The sequence below is a fragment of the Salmo trutta genome, chromosome 28 (genome assembly GCF_901001165.1).
Source record: "Salmo trutta chromosome 28, fSalTru1.1, whole genome shotgun sequence".
In the NCBI taxonomy this organism is placed as follows: Eukaryota; Metazoa; Chordata; class Actinopteri; order Salmoniformes; family Salmonidae; genus Salmo; species Salmo trutta.
The window spans coordinates 18,808,839-18,814,444 of record NC_042984.1 but is presented as its reverse complement, the minus strand read 5'-3'; the positions used below and the strand labels follow the sequence as shown (position 1 = coordinate 18,814,444).

The 5,606-nt window shown below is 38.2% G+C and overlaps 1 pseudogene; it reads left to right on the top strand.

The window, feature by feature from the left end:
* Positions 1-2,863: 2,863 nt before the first annotated feature.
* LOC115166416 (thyrotropin-releasing hormone receptor-like) lies at positions 2,864-5,108 on the top strand (annotated as a pseudogene).
* Positions 5,109-5,606: the final 498 nt, after the last annotated feature.

The window sequence follows — 5,606 nt, the reverse complement described above, 5'->3', positions numbered from 1 at the left end:
TCGACTCGTTACTGGTACCCGTGTATATAGCCAAGTTATTGTTACTCATTGTGTATTTATTCCTTGTGTTATTATATTGTTTCTATTATTTTTCTCTCTACATTGTTGGCAAGGGCCCGTCAGTAAGCATTTCACTGTTAGTCTACACCTATTGTTTACGAAGCATGTGAGAAATAAAATGCGATTGATTTGATTTGAAGCTTGACTTGCTGTTATTATTTGTAGTTTAGGGAGACCTCTGCTGTAGAACTAAAGAACTGTTTTTAATGCTTTTCCCTGCTCCTGTTTTCATTTCTTGCCATTATAATAGTTGTGAATTATTTTACAATCTGAAAAAAAACTACTGAGTCTCTACAACTGTCAGCTGAGAGAATTTGTCGATTAAATTTTTCAATATTTCCAAATTCAACTGATTCTGTAATATACAAAATAGATTGGAAAAAACATGAACTCCAAAGTGACACAAGCAGGCTTATCCCTGTGTTAAAATACAATCGATGAATCCAGTGCCAACATCCTGCCCTCCTTGATTCAAAGGGCCTGTTGAGGACAGGACAGGGCATCCTGTTATTGAGTCACAGTAAATGACCTTTCTCCTGGTTGTGGAGCACCACTTTACGCCCAGACTGCCTCCTCTCAACAATACACTCATGTGACCATGTTTCTAGACTAAATAAATACCATATAACATACAATCCCAAGTGTTTTCACTCAATCTTTTATATGTAAAAGGTTGACGCTTTAAAAGATGTTGATAAAACACATTTTATTCCGCTTGAGGAACAGGACCATTTATGACTTTATTTCTTACTGCAAGGAAGAACTCCACAATCCACAGACGACAGTTGATGTCTACATAGCCTCACTAGGTGTCACTAAGTGCATTTGAGATGCTTTTATGGCACAAGTAGGCTATGAAAAACAGTAATTATACTCTTTACATGATCATAAAACTCATTGAAAATCTGTGTCAATAAACCATTTTTAAAATGAAATTGATTAGACTCAGATTCATGTTCAGAGGGGAAATATTTTGGCACAGTCTTACAGTATGACATTTCATGTGCACAAATGAATGAATAAAATAATGTTTTAAAATCCACATATAACAAGCATGATTATTGTTTTAGTGCTTTGGTATTACTGTTTATTCTTTCTGGTCAATGATGGTTTAGATTGTGTAAAACTTATTTTCATATGACACAAAACTAATTTAATTTAATCTGAGAGCAAAAACTGTTTCTGTACCTCTTGGACTTATGTTGGAATACAAAAACTTTTTTAATTTGTCATATATTAAAAAGGCTTCTGCATTTTTATCAGCACATTACTTTCAACTCCCAGAAGGCATCAGAAGGCTATTTTAGCCAGTGTATTAATATAATGCCTGTTCATCTATTTTTAATCCAGCCATTTTGTCCCTTTTCATTTTGTGTCATGTTTACCCCATACTTCAAGACTTTGTCAAGATAATATGCTTTGTTGCTGTGAGGCCTGGAAAAAATGTATAATTCCTATACTTTCTCTTGTCATAAATCTTTGGTTCTGTACCAAAATAAAAATAAAGTGAATCAATTGTATAATATCTTGCCTGTAACTTTATCTATTGATTTTAATCCAAGCTAACATACAAGAAAAATGTCACTAATTAAGAATCAGGGAAATGTAAAACGAGCTTTGTCAAATGGGGTGATTATGAGAGACCCATGGTCAAAAGTGATCTGCCTGAGCAGTGTATTTGTACATTACATCCTTTGACTGAAGGAAAGCAACCACTCAGAATTAGCTCTAGCATGGATAGCTCTGTCCACCCGCTGACAGAGTAGGGCTGGAGTAGCCTGCTCTCTGATGCGCTCCAAGACTCTCATGAGATGTGTTGTCTTTGTTTGAGAGAAAACCAGACGAGGTTTGCTAGATGATGAGGTTGGCTGAGTGCTGAGGGGCTTCAATTAGTAAGATATGTTGTGTTTCAAATGGTATTAATTTGTGGATGTCCATCATCCATTTCATTTGTTATGAATTACAATTCGTATGATGTGTTAGGAATTTTCAAAACGTATGATATGTTACAAATGGCTACCATAAGCTGAGCTAGGGGTACGGGTTAGGGGTTAGGGGTTAAGGTTAGGGTTAAGGTTACGGTTAGGGTTAGGAGTTAGGTTAAATTAGCTGGTCTCAACTGCCCAAAAAAAGACATAAAAAGAACCCTGCTTATCTTCATGATAAAACAAGGGACGTATTTCCAGCATTTACGCAACCATTGTGTACACACTTCATAGTTGGTTAATTCATATTATATTGTCATTGCTAGTGATAGACAGGGCTGAGTTGTAGTCTATAATTTTGCTGTGGTTAACTGCTGGGTTATCATCACGTCGCACAGTCACAGTCATAGTCATAGACGTTGATAACGTCCCATACGAACAAGCCTAATCAGATGGCCCAAAGCAGCAGTAAGGACACTGCACCATTTGATGTGTGGCTGAATATGGAGATGGGAAGAGAGATAGAGAGAGAGAGAAAGAGAGAGAGAAAGAGAGAGAGAGAGAGCGAGAGAGAGAAATTGAGTGTTCAGAGATGGAGTAGTGCAGCATCACTGAGAGACATAGTAGTCCTTTTACTACTGCGAGAGAGAGAGAGAGAGAGTGTTCAGAGATGAGGGAGTAGTACAGAGTAGTACATCACTGAGAGACCAAGTAGTCCTTTTACTACTGTCTCTGTGGATATCAGCTGGATTTGGTGAGTTATGAAGCTTAGACCATTCCTAACCATGGTCGCTAAACTGCCTATTTTCAATTATTGTAATTGTTATATAGTAGCTCTTTCATTCATTTCAAATGTCTTTGTCATCTCACATGATGATTGACTGATATGTGTATCTTATTGTGAAACAAAATAATTGGTTTACTATAACTTTTGATATATTCTAGGGCAATCTTGGAATCATTTGTGTCTTAATTCTGTTCCACCTCAAGGCAAATTAAAGCAGAAGAAATGTGCCAACACAAGTAAAACACCATGGAGAATACTAATGACACCTCTCAAGATGTCATCAATTTCACACAGAATGAAGTTCTGATTAATATGCCACAGAACTCTATGGAAGTACAAGTTATAACAATTGTTCTCGCACTTCTAATATGCGGAGTTGGGATAGCAGGTAATATAATGGTGGTGTTGGTTGTGCTGCGCACCAAGCACATGATGACCCCTACTAACTGTTATCTTGTCAGTCTGGCTATTGCGGACCTTATTGTCCTTTTAGCGGCAGGTTTACCTAATATTTCTGAAGTAGTCGACTCTTGGATATACGGCTATGCTGGGTGCCTTTGCATCACATACCTGCAATACCTGGGTATCAATGTATCATCCTGCTCCATCACAGCCTTCACCATTGAGCGCTACATTGCTATCTGCCACTCCATCAAGGCGCAATTTATTTGCACTGTGTCTCGGGCGAAGAGGATCATTTCTTTTGTGTGGATTTTCACCTCGCTTTACTGCATGATGTGGTTATTTTTAGTGGACACGAACAAAACTGTCTACGCCAATGGGGTGTTGGTCAGCTGTGGCTACCGTGTCTCCAGAAACCTCTACATGCCAATTTACTTTCTAGACTTATCTTTGTTTTATGTCCTCCCTCTGATTGTGGCTGTTGTGCTGTACAGTCTCATCGCAAGGATTTTATCCATGAGCCCCTTGTCAACCAATCTCAACGGCAATAGTGAAGGTTCTATACACCAGGGATGCTCCAGCAGCACAGTCAAGGTGTTGGGCAAAACAAACAAGGGTGCAGTGACGTCAAGAAAACAGGTAGGCTCATCAGATCATGAGGATAGTAATAAATGCTTCATAAATGCTTCTAAATTGACAATAGTGTACAAAATGTGTTCACAGTAATAATTTAGGCTACAGCATTTGGCAGTTTATCAATGTAGTATAGGATTACAACAATCCTAACTGGACACATCATGTGGGCGTACTACTTGGATTGTAATTCAAGAGAGGGAGGATACATCCCAGCAGGCTCATAGTAATGGTTTCAAAGTCCATGGAATTCTGTTATTATCACCTCTGTTTACCGTCATTAGACTGTTCTACACTACACCAGAAAAACACTGTTTTGTTTTTGCAATTTGATTTGCAGGCATAAAGTGCCTTTCATCAGTCCAAAGAAAATATATAATAATAATAAAAAAACTACCAGCAACATTTGAGTCAATTATCGCACCGTGCATTTTTCGTTTTGTTTGCCCTGTGCCCCATAATTTAGGTTACTAAGATGCTTGCAGTGGTGGTGATTATTTTCGCCCTGCTCTGGATGCCATACCGGACACTGGTGGTGGTAAACTCTTTCATGGACCCACCCTACCTAAACACATGGTTCCTGCTCTTCTGCCGCTTCTGCATCTACACCAACAGTGCCATCAACCCTATCATCTACAACCTGATGTCTCAGAAGTTCCGGGCCTCCTTCAAAAAGCTTTGCAAGGGCAACGGACAAGACCCAGAGAAGGTTACCAAGTACAATGTGCCAGTGTATTACAGTGTCATGAAGGACTCTTCCCGTGAGAGCCCTGAGCAGACAGAGCAGGAGGATTCAGCAGTTATGGGAACACTGCTGGTAAGAGGGTCAACTTCACAGATAAGTGTGGGAACACCGGCACTATGTTCAGTGTTGCCTGATAGACGGACAAAATAGAAATACGTTATTTGTGTAAAGTGAGGTTTTATAAAGTGAATGTGACGTAATTATTTTTGCCTGTGTCAAAAGTCAGTAGGATACTAGACTTTTTTGTAATTTACTTGTATTTACTGTTGGAATTTATTGACCATCTACTATATTGTGCAATCTTATAGCACAGCCCAAACCTCAGAATTTCTAATTAAAAACCCATTACCTGCTTCTTAAAAGACAATAAGTCACCCTAACAATCTAAAAGATTGGCTGTAGAACTCCTTGAGGGTTCCTTGGAGACTATCCTGGGTTTAATCTTCGCATGTATCAGAAACACTTTAAGACTACATTGTTTCAACTCGTTCTTATTCAGTAACTGCTTCCGCAAACATTTTTTTTTTGTTTACTCAACTTTTCGGTCCAAGTGTTACCTGAACTACTATTTAAAAATGTGTTGGCCCAAACTTAGCTCCAACTTGAGAAAACGTAGGCAAAAATTCTGTCAACTAGAAATGATTGTTCGGTCATCTTACCTAAAAAAACGCTGTGGAGCTAGTTGTGACAAACAAACAGAGCTTTTAACATACAATGTTTTCAACGTACATATTTTACATTTTGATATACATGATTACATTGCGCATGTTCATTTATGCTGTAATTTATATTCAACATAGGATTTGAACTCATAACATCTTGCTTCACAGCATTCCTATCTTCCTGCTATGTAGTCACAACCATGTCTGTGTCAATGACTGACTTCACCTCTATTACTACACTTTGCAATTCAAAGTAAATCTCAGTTCTGTGTACTTTTAAGTACACTCAAGGAAAACTATTGTCCTTATCATAGTGATTAAGGAGTAGCATTAAAACAGAGTAATATGCCTCACCAGCATAAGACAACTATACAGATTTTTTTGTTGTTGCT